Raw genomic sequence first — 16,844 nt, forward strand, 5'->3', positions numbered from 1 at the left:
AATATTCTAAAATTTCAAATAACGCGTATGTAATGCGTATGCTGTTTTGAAATGAACGCAAATCGTCAATTTGAAATAAATGAAATAATCAACTAGTGAAAATTGAAATAAAATATAATATTGTGACTATAAACAGAAAATTACATTACGTGTTTTCTCATAATTTCATCTGCCTCTCTAAAATATTCCAACCTATTCTCCAGAATAAACTCTGGATTCATCCCTTTTAGAATGACACAGAAAAGAGAATTGCGTTGGACTTTCATAATGAAAACCTATGAAATGAGGAACTGAATTGTACTGCCATCTACCGTATCGTTTTATGTTGAAAATTTGTCGTCAGTTTTGATTTCAGCCTATTAATACTGCAGTAACAGATGCATTATTCTTTCAGCTAGTGAACATATATATAGTTGGTCTTTAAACTAGGAACCATTCAGAAAAAAAAAATAGCTGATTTTTTCTAATAATCATTTAACATTAAATATTAGTTACAATGCTGTATTTTAAGAGAAGAGAAGAGAATAATAGCTTCATGAATACTAGAAACGATTTCGAAGTCTGCCACAGCAGAATATCAACAACAAAAAAGTTTGCCTTTATTTCGCATCACTTAATGCATTTTGACTTCCATTTTATCATGAGTGCTGAGTTCTTATTTGAAGGCGCCGTATTCGGACTCTCAACTAATAAAATCCGAACTGATCTTATTGGAACTTCATGTAGCAGTGGACTTTGCGGGATTCCCTGAATTCTGTAAATATAAAACATAAAATTCATGATTTCAGCATACAAATTAATACTAATTAAAAAAAGGTCAGATCCACATGAAAGTTCAGAAGATGTAGAATAATGATGGAGAATAAGAGAAGTTTCAGCAATTAATTGGACTGCTCTTTTCTGAATAGCATCAAGCAATTTTAGATATGTTTTTAGTACACGATCTCAAATACTCTCGATTACTCTTCCAACATTTCTTGATATTTCATGAATCTGGAGAATTTGATTTATAAGGTATCGTTGTGTAGGTGAAAAATAGTCTTGAGAGGGTAAAAATTCTCTTCTTCTTTCTTTCTTTCTTCTTTTTTTTTTTTATGAGCCTGAGAATCCATAGCTGAAATGTCTTTAGGCAAATATCTCTAGCACAAATACTCTTGGAGTGAAAACTCAAGAGGAGAAATCTGATCTTAGATATGGTGATCTTTGGTAGTTTGGTCCTTGATTGTTCTGATCTTTGGAGATCTCGATATTAACACAAGTAAAGGGAAAATAATTAATGTGTTTTGTTAACATTGAAAATTTACGAATTAGAATAGCCCGGAAAGATGAGAGCTTCGTGGAGATTGATTATGAAAATAATAAAGCTATGATTTTATTAATGTTTGTCATGGCGACCCAGTTGTAAAAGATAGAAGGCAGATCATTGGATAGTCTGCTTACCGAGCGGTCTTATGTACCACTAGCCATCTCAGATTTCATATAAATGTCAAGAATAACAAAATAAAAATAAAACAAAATAAAATAAATGTCAAAATAGATTCATTCGATAAATCAGACTCAAAGATAGAAGTTGTAAATAATATGATCGCTATTTCATAGTGGTAAGGATTGAAAAATGTACGGAAAAGTTAGTTAAGGAGGACAGAATTCAGGATTTTGTGGATATTATTAGGTAACAGCAAAGTTCTTGCTTTAATAATGTTGTCACTTTCTGTAATAAAGCGCACTTTATATAACAAACTTTCTATAATAAAAGTGACACCTGGATAAAGGAAATGTCTTCACTATGATATGGGCGTTGTAATGTCTTGGTGTTAGACATAAAACCGCAAGGACTTCTACTTAAATTGGAACAAATAGGGATAAATATGAAGCTGCTGGCATAGATTAGAGAGTGGTGATTGTCAGACATCAGAGAATAGTACATGTAGAGTTGAATTCAAGAGAAGGCAAATATTAATAGTTTGCTACAGGATAGTTGACCATTCAGTTTTGTATTAATGATATGATTAGGGAATAATGTGAGGAGGAATGTCAAGTTGTTTGTAGGTTATATACTTCGATAAAGGTGATATAGAGATCCCACTGGATGATTTAATTAGACCGACAATATGAACAAAAGAGGGTTGTTGCCAGTTTACTGCCGCAAGTGTAAGTGTATGTTGTCGTTGTTGTTTAATAAAAACTCATGATAGAAAACTCTCATAAGAGGTTGTTTTAATAACACTATCATTTTCTGTCTAGGATAGAAAACTTCATAAAAGTTTTTTATCCTAGATAGGATTCGAAACCAGGTCTTTCCTACAAGGAAAACAAAAAATTGAAAGTTGTGCATTACACTCATTGAAATTAACGAGAACAGAGGCGAGGTGGATAGGGATTTGTAATTTGTAATTTCGGCATGTTGCAAAAATGGACAAAAAAGCTTAAAGAAACAGTTGAATGTTGATAAACACACGAAGATTATTATCTCTCTTTATAAGGCTGTTGTAAGAAACGTGTTGACCTTGATATTTCCAAGGTTTTCAATCGTATCTGGCATCATGACCTGCTTTGCAGACTGCCTTCCTTCGGTCTAGATAGCCAGCTTTCTCTCTGGTCGTTCACTGCGTGTCATGGTGGACTGTACCTTCTTTTCGAGCTTTGCTACCAATGCAGGACTACCTTGGGACTCTGTTCTCGCACCTACTCTCTTATACATAAATGACCTACTCTCAATCACTAAACATCCTATCCATAGCTTTGCCGACGAGAGCACATCTGTCCATCCTATTCCTTTGACAAACCATGTAGTTCCCAGACATCTCTTACTTCAAGATCATCTGCAATCAGTGCCTTAAACACTGATCTCCATACCATCCTTTAGTGGGGCAAAGATAACCCGGTCACCTTCAATGCTGCCAAAACTCAGTGTTGCAATTCTTTTTGTTCCCTAAAAGGATCTCAAAAAGATTCCAAAAGGAACTTTCTATCATCCTCAGTAATGCACATCACCAGACAGGATGAACTCGCTTTCTCCTTGGACTGTCATTTACCTCCACCTCCCCCCCCTCTCTCTCTCTCTCTCTTTCTCTTTCTCTCTCGGCACAAACACACCACATCAATCAATTTCTCAATTTCTAAAAACTAGGTATTATTTTCCACTCAAGAAGCTATATTTTATACCCACCAGGCTACTAACCTTATATAATCCCAAATCCACACATCCTTAAAATACTGAATACCCACATTTTTAGAAGATTTTAGGTGCAACACCAATATTTCGGGATGCACCAAAAGCCTACTTAAAATTCTTGATGCTGTCCAGAGGAGAGAAATTCGGCTCAAAGATGACCCTTTCCTCACAGGCTCACTTCAATCTTTATCTCACAGAAGCAATGTTTCTGTTCTGTGTCTCTTCTTTAGGCATTTCCATGGCAACTGTTCTAGTGAATTTGGCAAATATCATTCTTCCACTTGCTGTTAGGCCCGTTTAAGAAGAGCAATTGCTATCCAACATCACTATACAGTGTAACTGCAAACTCATTCAGCCTCATTCTCCTCTTTCTCATTTATTCCATCTACCCCAGTCCTCTAGAACAGCCCACTCCAATGTGTTTCCCAATTTAATAATAATTTCAACCTGCAACTAATTAAGAAAGAATATCAATAGATTTCTTCTTTCTCAACCCTCATCTGCACCTCTCTCTCTCTCTCTCACACACACACACACACACACACACACACACACACACACACACACACACACACACACACACACACACACGAAAGGCAAAAGAATCTATAGGTTCTTTTGCCTCTTTTATATATATATATATATATATATATATAAACATCTGGATTATTGTGCACAGATGTGCATAGCAATCCCAATGTGTCATATCAATGCACTGGATTCCTTGGTTTTTTCTGAATGTGATGATGCTGGAGAAGATCAAAAGGAGGAGGAATGACAAAATGGGGAGTTTTATGTAGAAGAATCTCTCTCTCTCTCTCTCTCTCTCTCTCTGAAGATAGAGTAAATGTTTATGGACTTTACAGATTAAATGATGTAGAAATGTTTACATATATGACAAGGCAGGAAAGAAGCGTAAGGAAAAATCAAGGCTGAAAAATCAAAGCTTTTTGTTTGCCTGGAGAATGATCAGATTTGGTACCTTGTGATGGAGTTTAATGAGTTTTCTCATTAGCCTAGCATTTTATGATCTGATAATAAAAAATATTTATATGTGATATATTTAGTTTTGTCTTAGGTTTTGTTATACAGTATGTATTTCTGGCTATATTTTAGTATAGCAGCTATAATATTACTGGCATAGTGTTCTGCTATTGGCATTTTACGTTCCGACATTGCAATCAGTATACAACAGGTATCGTCTCTTTGTTCCAGATCAGATTTTATCATTTTGTATTGATATTAATACCTATTTTAGCTTGTAGTGTGTATAAAACGTGTATGTTGTAATAGCACATCTTAGTATGACTGAAAAAGCTGAATTATTTTTGGCTATGGAGCAGACTCTTTCTAACGACTATGTTCAAACAATTACGATTGTTAATGATATGTTAAAACAACTGAATTTAATAAGGTTTAAAAAGAAGGATATTAATTAGCATACCTGTGTCTTGAAGGTAAGAATGGTGAAAACTTGACAAAGACTTGATTGGAGCAGAGCTAGTATGCAATTCAAAGAGAGTTGTACAAGATAGCGACAAGTGTAGAAAATACATGAAGATAGACAAGAATTTTAAAACCAATGAGGTAAGAGTTTAAATTGAAAATATGAATTTGTAAAGTTTGAATTTCGAGAGAACTAATAATAAAAAACCTATTATATATACGGCAAAACTGAGCCAGTGTCGTTTGTGTGTGTGTGTGTGTGTGAGAGAGAGAGAGAGAGTGAGAGATCGAGGAGGGAGGAAAGTTTTTAATCCCCAGCCATCACTAGCATTCTTTTGCTTATTCTTGATCTGTGAACATCACTGTCTTTTTTTTTAGTAACCAACAATCAAGCAGAATATCCTAATAAAATGTTTTGGACCCACTAATTTTTAGTGACGAAACATAAGAGATCTCAACGAATTTACAGCCAAATTCTGGAATAGGTTTTGCTTGGCCACGTGATTATTGGTTCATTTCTCGAACCAAAATGCCTTCTAGGTGGAAGATAATTTTCATTGCCAGATGTGAGACATATTTTCACTTTTTCTGATTCTTTTATGAAAATCACCAGGTTTCTCCACAAATGAGAAGATTTAATTATATATTTTAAATAACCAAAACCACTAAAGTCTTTTAACATAATACCTCTTCATAAAGGAAAAAAAAAGAGAAAAAAAACACTTTACGATACACTTTATTTCGCCATTTTCTTCAACTTGTGAAAACACATATAGAAAATATATTACAATCAACTAACATTATATTCTCTATAAAAATAATGCAAGAGATGGTCCTGAATTATTTTGAAAAGAAATACGCCATATATTATTTATTCTAATTTATACATATATATTTTGTGAGTTCAACAAACTTCATCATTGGCCTGTAGAGTAAGATATGCTGAGAGTCAGCAGATAGTAGGAGAGGAAATAAAGATAGAGTGCATAGTGGTAGAGTAGGTAAAAGAGGCCTCAGTTGACCTGTTTTAGCTGTTTGTCCCCCAGGGGCGCTTCTAAAACGGTCGTTGATTTTTCACTTTAAAAAAAATGAAAAATCCTAAAAAGGAAACATGTAACAAAACAAAGAGAGAATAAATCTGGAGAAGGAATGGAAAGATAAACTTAGAGGTGGAGGAAGGATCTGGCCCGAGTGATGCAGCTCACAAGGAACTGCACCGCCTCGCTGTAAGCCTTCGCCGCTCAGGTTCTCAGGTCCTCCCCTACCTGTGGGAGCTAAAAACCAGTGAAGCTGAGTACAGAAAGCCACAAGGTGGTTACTGTTCCTTTCTTTTGTTGTGGGCTGTTATGATTCTTTTGGCCACCTCACTTCCCTTGGCCATGTCTAGTTTGCAGAGAGCTATGTAGAACGCCGAAGCTACCTCCTCGTCTATATCCAGGGCTACCTCTACTTGCTCAGGGGTGATTTTGCTGATGTCATCAACGAAGAGGTCACCCCATTTTGCACTGACGACGTCGGGTCCATATTTCCCTGTGAGGAGGAGTTCAGGTTCTCCTACTTTATCTATCGCCTCTTTAAACTTTTCTGCCACCCCAGGCATACCTCTAAGGAGATGTTTTAGAGTCTCCCCTGCTTTTGCATGAGGGACTTCTAGGTGTTCGGTTTCAGATACTTTGCTATTTTGAGATTTGTCAGCTCTTCTTCCTGCGGACTTAATGGCCGTTTGGAAGTTTCGGTGTTCGTCTCCATCTCTACTTCAGCTTCTTCTACTGTATCTGAATTGGCGATGTCTATATTGGCAGTGGTAGCTCCGCTTTCGTCCGTGGGAGTTACCATGATGGTTTCTGCATTGTCAGTCTTTTCTGTTGGGATCGTATTGCTGGTCTCTGCAATTCTGGTAGGTTTCCCTCCCTTACGGAACCTTTTCGTTGTCTTAGACATGGCGGCATGATCAGGAGTGGCCTCAAGAGGCGGAAACTCTTCCTGTGTTGTGACCTTTTCATTACTTGATTTTGTTGCTGATGTGATTGCACCACCCATCCTCTCTGCAAGGATTCTGGATGGGCAGGTGTCAACTCTGTGGTCAGTGACCCCACATTTCAAACAAGCTGCCTCACATTTTTCTTGGTTGTGGCCAATTTTTAGGCAGTTCTTGCATTTTATGCGAGGGCAGTCTGCCCCAAGATGATTGAAGGCACCACATCTAAAGCATTGCTTTTTGACGCCTGGGTAATTTACCATTACCCGGGCAGATCCTATGAGGACAAAGTTAGGAACTTCGGTCCTCATTTCAAGAGAGATGGTTACCTCCCCTGACTTCCACTCAGGATTGTCTGCGTCATTTTGAACCTGGATTTCCTGTACAACTCCCCACTTAGAGAATACGATATGAATTACAGGGTGTTCGGGATAAATTTGACAGTTTCGTAAGGAAAAAGAAAATCTTCTTTGTATCTATTAAATTTAATGAATTGACAAAAAAACATTACAGGCAGAGTTAATTACAATACTATCAACAAGATTTACTCAAAATAACCACCATTAGCATCGATCACAGCTTCAATTCTGCTTCGGAACCTCGAACAAGCTGATGCTACAGTCTCCCTGGGAAGGGCCGCAAAAACTGTTTTAATTTTATCCATTAACTGGGCTTTTGTATTACTGGAAGTGCGATTGGTGTCTTTTTCAGCTGCGCTCCATACAAAATAATCCATGGGGTTAAGGTCTGGGGAGTTTGGAGGCCAAACATTTGGACTGGTGAAGTCGTAGAAATTTTCAGACAACCATTTTTGACTTTTCCCAGAGGTGTGGCAAGGGGCCGAATCCTGCTGCCATGCATACGGCCTACCATTGGCTACCCTTGTTATCCAGGGCTTGACTACAGTTAGCAACTCCACGAACAAAGCCCGAATTCCAATGCCAGGGTTCTTCAACACCTGTTCCTGCAGATTTGCGAGGAATTCTGCTGTACGAACGCAATCAGATCGTCTGCTAGGGATCTTTCTTCTTGCTACATCCTCGTAGTCACCATTGCAAGTCTCTAGTTCATGCCTGATTGTTTTTACTGTATTCAGGGAGCATTGGGCAGCAGTCGTAATATCCTTATTTTGATGGCGGGCACGAATCATCATGATACAAGTTATTCTCTTCCATGATTCAGGTGGGTTCCAGCTATCCATCCTTTCTGACATCTTGTATATGAATGAAGAAGGGTCCAAACTTTTAAATGAAGAGAAGTGTGTGTTAATACATGTAACTTACGGAAAAATATAATTAATTATAAATATGTCAAATTTATCCCGAACACCCTGTATATCGTTGTTCTCTGCATATTCTAGGGGAAATCGTGGTATCTTAAGGGTTCTCAGGATGCTCCCAATCATGAAGGGAGATACTTTTACTTTACCACAGTCAAACCCTTGAACAAGCTTTTTTCTGATCTCCATATTTTTGGTCACTACCTGGTATCTTTCACCACCGTAAGGGGTAAATCCAAAAATGTTCTCTGCGCCGACGCAGTCTATGATAGCTTTCGCCATCGCCCTTGCCGGTATTGTGGCGTCAACCTCAATTCCGAAGGTTCGCACACGTGGCAGAATGCAGGGCATGATCAGATGGAGGGGGGGGGAGCCTAACTATTCCTACCACCAAGTGTTTGATGTTTCCCCAGTCCGGGGTTTAGGAAGTTCTGTAAATTTCCGATTAAATATCGTGAAACCCGATGGGACTCGTACCGATATTAACGGTTAAGAACAGAACTATACTCTTTATCTAATCCAAACGGCCGAGAAGCGATATATTTACTTCCGAAATCGCGAAGTTAAAGCGAATGTTGCACAAGATAAGAAGACATAAAGGTAACGTTTAATGCTAGCTCCACATACATTATACACTGTAGAATACGTACATTATACACTGTAGACAAAATAAATAAATGCTATATAAATATTTTTAAAATATTTAAAATGGGTGTATAAATTCATAATAATTCGTAATGTTATAACACATAATTTAATTACACCTTTTATTTATTAATATAAGTTTCCAATAAAAAATATAAGCGTGTATTGAAAAAAAAAAAAAAAAAAAAAAAAAAAAAAAAGGAGGGACATTCAATCCAATATCCTTGGAGGGTAATGGATGGCAATGCTGTAGCCAATGAAGTTCTAACTGAGGCTCGGCTATTGCTGTTACTCTCCTGCCATGATCAGAGCTTTAAATGCTCAATAACACCTTATCCATACACTGTCCTCTACAGATAACGGGGAAGATGAAAAGCATTCTTGCTTCGCCCCTTTAAGCCAGTCCTTATAAGGACTATAAGGATGAAAAAAAAAAAATATATATATATATATACAGGGTGTTCGGGATAAATTTGACATATTTATAATTAATTATATTTTTCCGTAAGTTACATGTATTAACACACACTTCTCTTCATTTAAAAGTTTGGACCCTTCTTCATTCATATACAAGATGTCAGAAATGATTCAGGTGGGTTCCAGCTATCCATCATGGAAGAGAATAACTTGTATCATGATGATTCGTGCCCGCCATCAAAATAAGGATATTACGACTGCTGCCCAATGCTCCCTGAATACAGTAAAAACAATCAGGCATGAACTAGAGACTTGCAATGGTGACTACGAGGATGTAGCAAGAAGAAAGATCCCTAGCAGACGATCTGATTGCGTTCGTACAGCAGAATTCCTCGCAAATCTGCAGGAACAGGTGTTGAAGAACCCTGGCATTGGAATTCGGGCTTTGTTCGTGGAGTTGCTAACTGTAGTCAAGCCCTGGATAACAAGGGTAGCCAATGGTAGGCCGTATGTATGGCAGCAGGATTCGGCCCCTTGCCACACCTCTGGGAAAAGTCAAAAATGGTTGTCTGAAAATTTCTACGACTTCACCAGTCCAAATGTTTGGCCTCCAAACTCCCCAGACCTTAACCCCATGGATTATTTTGTATGGGGTGCAGTTGAAAAAGACACCAATCGCACTTCCAGTAATACAAAAGCCCAGTTAATGGATAAAATTAAAACAGTTTTTGCGGCCCTTCCCAGGGAGACTGTAGCATCAGCTTGTTCGAGGTTCCGAAGCAGAATTGAAGCTGTGATCGATGCTAATGGTGGTTATTTTGAGTAAATCTTGTTGATAGTATTGTAATTAACTCTGCCTGTAATGTTTTTTGTCAATTCATTAAATTTAATAGATACAAAGAAGATTTTCTTTTTCCTTACGAAACTGTCAAATTTATCCCGAACACCCTGTATATATTTTTTTTCAATCACAGTACGAATTGATATTGCATTGCAGAATTTCTGGTAAGTAATTTAGCATATGATAGTTGCTTGCAAGTTGCGGTGGTAGATTATCCATGTTAGTAACATGGAGAAAAAAGACAGAAAATGTATTTCGATAGAAGAAAAGATGGCAATTCTGAGCCATCATGCCGGAACACGTGTTCAATTAGCAAAAGATCTTGGTCTCTCCGTGTCCACTTTGAACGCGATAGTAAAAAACAGGTCAAGCATTGAACTCAATGCAAAGCAATCTGGAGTTATGTCAAAAAAACGAAAATATATCCGAACATCGACATACGATGAATTGGATAAACTTGCGGCGGAGTGGTTTGTTTCTACGAGAGCGTCGAGTATTCCAGTCGATGGTACTATACTCCGAGCGAAAGCCCTCGAATTTGCTGCGAGGTTGGGGATTAATGGTTTTACTGCGTCAAATGGATGGATTGATTGTTTCAAGACTCGTCACAATATTGTGTATAATCAAGTGTGCGGAGAAAGTAATAGTGTTGCAGGAGAAACTGTAAACCAATGGAAACACGAACTAAAGACTATTATTCAGGACTACGAACCAAAAAATATTTTCAATGTTGATGAAACTGGGCTCTTTTATAACATTCTGCCAAGTAATACATTGTGTTTTAAAGGAGAGAAGTGTCACAGTGGAAAACTCAGCAAGCAGAGGGTAACTGTTTTGCTCATGGTCAATGCCGATGGATCAGAAAAATTACCTCCACTGGTAATTGTTAAATTTAAAAAGCCAAGGTGTTTTAAGAACGTGAAAAATCTGCCTACTAAGTATGATGCCAATAGCACAGCACGGATGACCAGCAGCATCTTCACATCCACTATGCATGTTCTGGATGCTAAAATAGGGACAAATCACTGCAAAATACTACTACTGCTAGACAAATGTCCTGCACACCCTAAAGATCTGCAGCTCAGAAACATTAGATTACGTTCTTTCCCCCTAATTGTACAAGTGAGCTTCAGCCATAAGATCTGGGCATCATCCATGCGTTTAAAAGGAAATATAGAAAAATGCTTGTTGAAAAAGCTGTGTTTATGCATGATAATGGTATGGACCAAAACAAATGACCATATCAATCCTTGATGCCATGTATTATGTGGCCAAAGCATGGTTGCATGTTACTCCTGACACCATATCCAACAGTTTCCGGAAGGCAGGAGTTACGTTTGCAGAAGAGGAGGAACAACTACTCAGTACCCAACAACTGGTATGTGATGGATGAGTCTTCCTCATTTCAAGACTATGTTGATGTTGATGCTGGTATGATCACATCAATGGTACCAAGTGTAGAGGACATCCTTTTCCAACCACCTTGGTGAAGAGGAAGAAGTGGTTAAAGAAGACTCTGATCAAGAACCTACCGTCCCTACTAGTAAAGAAGCAATGGAAGCTATCTCTGTTTTGAGGCGGTATATTGCAAGTGCATCAAGAGACGATAGGGCATTTAATGCCTTATACACTGTGGAGAGGCAGGTGGAACTTATGAGAGTGCAGAAAAAGAAAAAAACAATCAACAATTAAAGATTCTTTTAAATAGATAAATGTAAGTAATTGTAAATTCATTTATTTTCAGTTATTAAATTTTGTAATCTAGTATGTAGACTCACATACTAGCAGTAAGTCATCTTTTAGCCTTTTTTGATGATTTTTTACATTTCCTGCTATTTACTTTTTTCATCAGTCCTTAAAAAGTGTAAAAAAGGAGTTTTACTGTGTGTATATATATATATATACACCTAACTTTATAGAAGTTGAGAGTATGATCAGGAATATGTATGTCGTAATGCGGTAGAACTTTGAGATCAGTTAGCAAAAGAATTTTTGTTACCAGTATTTTGATAAATATTCATGGAAGGAAGTTGGGTATATAACTCTGTAACAGAAGATTGCGAAATTCTCCATGTCCGTGGCTCACCTAGGAATCCATTATTGTATATCACACGTGACAAACTTTTGTTACGGCAAACAAAGTCTGAATCTTCGTCACACTAAGCTAGTAGTAACGTAAAAATTAGAAGTGCAAATCTTTTTCCATTTCAGTTTTGGATTAACCGAAAACTGTTGTATCTGTTAACGTCAACTAAACCAAGATGATATTTTCATAAGGTATAAGAGAACATATTCATATTCGAATGATAAGAAAATATTGAAAATGCAAAAGCGAATTTTCAAATCTAATATCTTATTGAAATAATTGCGGGAAAAAAATCGATCAGTACATTATTGTTTAGCACAAATCACTGTTTTCGTTTTTGACCTACTTGCATTTTAATATTTATATATTCATTCAAATCATGAATAATATAACACATTAAGACATGCTAACTAACGGATGTAAAGATTCAGATAATGGAATATTTATATTTGCACTAATTATTAAGAAAATGATAAAACTCCATTTAATTTTCCCTCAGAATCTCCTCGCTCTCATATATATATATATATATATATATATATATATATATATATATATATGAGCGAGGAGATTCTGAGGGTAACGGATAGCAATGAGGCTCCATGACCAGAGATTATTGCTCAATAACACACCCTATCCGTAGTTTATCCCGCAAAGCACGCAAACTGGCCTTGAGAACTCAACACCACCGCGGACATATGATACACGGGGGCGTAGGTTTGACCACCTTATCCTGTGAATGGTTTGAGGTCCGATGATTAATAAATCCTCGACACCGAAAGGTAAAAGAGGGGAAAGGGAAAATTAGATGAGATGATATATAGTGTGCAATTTACACATTTTTTATTTTATAAAAGAGGTTTTCATAAACGCATCGTTATATACTTCTATTGTTTTTTTAACGGATAAATGACACTCCCCATGATGGAACAATCGAAAAATTATATAGGATAATGTCATAGACCGGAACAAGTGCTTTGTCACATTTGATGAGTTTAGTTGATATTTTACTTGTTCTATAGGTTGCACTAATGTTTTCAAAGTCCCTGCATACGTTCATAATTTTCTGCTGCTTTGTTCTAATTTTAATGCCAAATTTGTTACAGTAATTATTGAATTTAGGTCGTAAATCCTGCAGACTTGTACTGGATTTATTTAAGAATATAATCATAAAGTAAGGAACTAAGTTTGATATCTACGATTCTGACATCAGGCTTAATGCCACGTTTTCTTTTTCCATAATGCGATCCATTTAAATGATAAATGGAGAGAATTTTACATCAAATCATCGATATCTTTATCCTTCAATTCGTACTGCGACTTACAACTTAAATATTAGCTATTTATTGCTCTGTGTAAGGTAACATTTATCCATATAATTGTAGCATTTTGAAAAACGTTTCTCTTGAACATCATATACTTTTTCCAGATTTACAAAATTTCCTACAACACGCTTGATATATTGCCAAGATTTCTCAACTATTTGTTTTAAAGTGAAACAAATTCTACTCCTGACAACCTCTATTTAGCCTGAATCCAGTTGGTTATTTTCCTAGTTTCTCTTCCACAGTTTTTCTTAGCTTCATTTCAAGTAAAATAATTTAAGAAATGCTATTCTAAAATCTTACCTGTGATAACTGATTGGAACAAGTCTGTGAGAGAAGGGTCAACAATCATCCTTTGTTGGAACGGAATCAGGCATTTTAGAGAGGATTTGAGGTTGTTTTGGAAGATAATAATGGTTGAGTCTTCTCTCGTAGACTCGCTCTAGGACAGTTATCTGCTATGACCTTATACCTCAGCTACATGCATTTTCACAGTTGCATTCCCTGCAGACATTCCTTCATATATACATCACTTTATGTGTGATGTACATATGAAGGTGAATAACTTGACATGTTTAAATTAGGCAAGTATAACTACAGTTAAGTTCAACAGTGAAGTTACAGACTGCTAATTAAGCAAATTTTAACACTCGAACTATGGTGCTCTCTCTAGAACTTCAGTGCTTAAAATATCGTTTTCAACTCCTCTATGGTAACTAGTAAGCAGCACATTCTTTAACAGTTCACACAACACTTTTGTTGCAAAGCATGAATGTAACGGTATTGAAGTTGTCTTTTTATAGATCACAAAGCCAGTCTAAAAAGGAATAAGTATGAAAAATAAATATGATTCTTCTCATTGTCATATAGGTTTTGTTCTTTTTCTACTTCTGAATGTGCTAGCGCACAGATATAGATTTCTTATTGTCCTTAAAAGTGACCAACAGACGATTTCATAATTAGTCCGACCTCAGTTCAGCTCCACTGACCTTCACTGATACTTTATGCTACTTTTAAAGTGGGCAGAAGCCTTGTGCGAAGGTTTGTTCACCTGGGACATAGTAGTTAATGCCTAACCCGCTGGATGCAGATAATTGGCATATATTACTAATTTCGTTAAGAAAAATACGAGATTAAAGTATGTCAATTAATAGATTATGTTCTATCGACTTCATATCCTTCAACTACTTATAAAAAGAGAAATTTCAGCCTTGTTTGTGATATGTCTTTTAATACCGATTTCGCACAAGACAGATTGCAAGATTTATTGTATATCAGTGATGTGCTTGAGTAAGTAGACAAGAAGAAAGAACCTGTTGATATACTTTCGAACGAGTGAAGTCTGTAGACCTTAAGGGAAAACTGTGTGGAGACACAGTTTTCCATAGAAAAGGGAAAACTGATCCCTTAATCAGCAGATGCTCATATATTTCTGGATTTGAGAGAAAGTGGAGGAATGATTTCATCCATGAAATGTGGAAGAGACACAGAACGAAAATAGTTGGTCTGTGAGATGGTGGCTGGAGTGCAAAAGAAGGATCCCCAATTAGTCGAATCGCCCACAATAAGTCCTTTACCGAAATCAGAAAAATTCTTTGTTTTTCCCATTGCGATTCACACTTTTGACGATTACTGACCAGCAGCATTCTTAAATAGTTGTCTAGAATGCATGCTGATGCCCATGACCAAGTATTTTGCACATATGTATGACGCTTGCATATATCTGCGTAATGATTTCTAATTCAGTGGCGTCTGCGTGTAGTTGAGGGACGAAAAACCCAAGTTTCAGGGAGGGAAAACCCTCCGCCTCCCTGTGATACCAGCAAACTACCCTTTAGTTGAAAAGTTCTGATAAAGGTTCTTTGCATTCTAGACGAGATTCAAACCCAAATCTTTTCAGCCAAAGGGCATCTTCAAAACTGACCGAACTATGGAGCGTCCTCTTCCCACTGAAATATAACGAGGGGACCAGTGTTTATGGAACGGATTATGGAAATTCTCTATATTGAAATACATGGGAATTACAAGACTTGTTGAATGAAAGAAGTACAATGTTGTCGACCAAACTAAAGATAGGATTTGAGGTTAGAGATAGAATGTCATTTATGAATAGGAAAGAGAGCATGAACAAAACCCTGAAGTACGCCAGGGTTTTGTTCTTTTACTGGAGATATCTGAAGAAAGGGAGCCATCTATCATGACAAGCAATGAACAACCAAAGAGGAAATTGGTAATCCATTTACAGAGGTCGCAAGGTGGATCATAAGATAGTAATTTGGTAATTTGGCCTTTTATGCAGACCCCGATCAAAAGCTTCAGAAATATCTCAGGTCGACACGCATAGGTTTCACCAACCTTTACAAAACTTGGGTCCGTGCATGCGATATCTTGATAAGAAGATCTTCTACGAGTTGTAGAATTCATATTTGTGGTCATTGGTTAACTGGCATGCTTCTAGGTGGTGACGAGGTTGATTTGTTCAGGAGTTCCTCCATCGTTTTCGATGGAATCTAATTTTCATGCTGAAAGGTAGATGCCAGATGAGTATTGCAGATTGTATAATCGTAACCGGATGGGGTGTTAATTCAGGAACACAAGTTTTAAACACACTTGGGAGCAGACGGATGTCATCAGGATCAAATGCCTTTTTGATATCGAATCTATCGAAGATTTTTCTGAATTTCTTTCTCACGAAAGACTAAAGTAAATATGCAGTGTACAGTTATTGGTAATGCTGGTGATATTACATTGGCATCATCTGGATGTAAGGGAGGTGGAAAAATGGATGACAGAGATTGTGCCCTATAGCCTTATGCGACGACCAGAAGGTTCAACTGCCATTTGAGAAGGAAGGAACAAATTTATATTGTCTGACGATCTCTTCATAACTGCTGCATGCTTCCTTGAAGGCTGAATCGGATCACAATTTAACTTTCTATATCTATTATTACATGTATAATATAAAACGTAAAATAAGTTTACGAATATTTGTATACTAAATAAAAAGTTTAAAAAAATGTAAAAATAAACAAAATTAAGGTTGTAGGTGTCACATAATAATAATAATAATAAGTTATAAAGTAACTTTAAAAGTATGACTACAGCAACAAGCATTCTTGGGCAATGTTGCAGATAGTTGGTCTAAACAATCGAGCTATGATGCTCTTCCCAGAGTATACACTATAAAATTATATATGCATTATAAACTTTGGATTCCAGTGCTAAAATATCATTTTAAACTTCCCTATGGGAATGAATAGGCAGAATGTTCTTTAAGAGCCCAAAGAAATACTTTTGTTATGCATCATCAACAGCGCAGTTTTAATGAAGCCGCTATTATAGAAAACAAAACCAGTCTAAAGGACTAAACAAAATAATAAATATGATTCTTCTCATCGCCATATGGTTTATGGGTAGTTTCTGCTTCTGAATGCGATCGTGTACAGATAGAGATTTCTGCGTGGCTCTAAAGTGAACCAAAGAAGACCCCTTAATTAGTCCGACCTAGATTTAGCCCCAATACTAGGCCAGTGATTGTTTACAACGTTAATAAATTAAGAGACAGTATTCTCAGTGTAAGAAAGCGGCTAGAACTTGGCCATTGCAGTTCATTCCAAGAATTACAAGTTTCATTTCTTTGAAAACCTAGATG

General features: G+C 36.8%; 1 pseudogene; it reads right to left on the reverse strand.

The window, feature by feature from the left end:
• Positions 1 to 8,301: 8,301 nt before the first annotated feature.
• On the reverse strand, positions 8,302 to 8,417 carry LOC150109918 (U2 spliceosomal RNA; annotated as a pseudogene).
• Positions 8,418 to 16,844: the final 8,427 nt, after the last annotated feature.

This window comes from Typopeltis vanoorti, chromosome 1, assembly GCF_054136105.1.
Source record: "Typopeltis vanoorti isolate ZY-2024b chromosome 1, IOZ_Tvanoo_1.0, whole genome shotgun sequence".
Classification (NCBI taxonomy): Eukaryota; Metazoa; Arthropoda; class Arachnida; order Uropygi; family Thelyphonidae; genus Typopeltis; species Typopeltis vanoorti.